Raw genomic sequence first — 941 nt, 5'->3', positions numbered from 1 at the left:
TAAGGGAACCGTGACTGCTCTAGCTTCCTCCCCAGAGGGCTTGACACACAGCCACGAGCTGCTGCCAGACGGCACAGGCCTCCCTGGCCACCTCCACACTGCCCCAGCCCCGCAGTAATGCAGGGGCTTGAGCTATACCATGCTTCTGGTGCCTGGGCGAGGTAAGCCAACCTCCCGCCACACTGTTCCTCACTACTGTCAGCCACTGCACTAACATCAACTGTGTGTGTGCTCGCTTAGCCAGCAGGGCAAGGGTAGGGATGCCCCGCTCCCCGCTGGTATCACACCTCAGGCTGTGTTTGAGCTTCCGAGAGCCACGGCCGGGCCGGGCCGGGCCGGGCCGAGCCTGCACCGCGGCGAAGGGCGGCTGCGCTGTGAGGAAGCGCCCTCGGTGCAGCACCTCAAGCCCGCGCGGGCGTGCGCATGCGCCAGCCCTCAACGCCTTGCCGCAGCACTATCGCCTGCCTTGAGGCTCTCTGCGCACGCGCAGACACCTTGCCGCGCGCCTGCGGGGGACCGCGCCTGCGCGGCCCAGCAGTCAGTTCCCCCCCACCTCCAACGGCTGCGGGTGAGCAGTGCGCAGGCGCAGAACTTCCCGCCCCGCCCCCTTCCGTGTCCCGGCTCCCTCGCCTTCGGGCCTCGCGGAGAAGCGGGGGGGAGGTGCGCGGCGGCGCGCGTGCGCAGGAGGCCGCGAGGGCCCGGCGTGCTCCCGCCGCGCCGCCTCGCGCGCCAATCGGGCGCCGCCCCGCAGCGTCGCGCCGTCGCGGCCCGAGCGCGCCGTGCGTGCGTGCGTCCGCTCGTGCGTGCGTGCGTGCGTGCGTGCGTGCTTGCGCTCGGCGGCGGCGGCGGCGGCGGCGGCGGCGGCGGCGGCGCAGCGTCCCCTGCCCCGAATGAAAGGGACGGTCCCGGCGAGCGAGCGGCCGTGAGCGACCGGCGGTGAC

This window comes from Gymnogyps californianus, chromosome 9, assembly GCF_018139145.2.
Source record: "Gymnogyps californianus isolate 813 chromosome 9, ASM1813914v2, whole genome shotgun sequence".
Lineage (NCBI taxonomy): Eukaryota > Metazoa > Chordata > Aves > Accipitriformes > Cathartidae > Gymnogyps > Gymnogyps californianus.
This window is presented reverse-complemented; position numbering follows the sequence as displayed.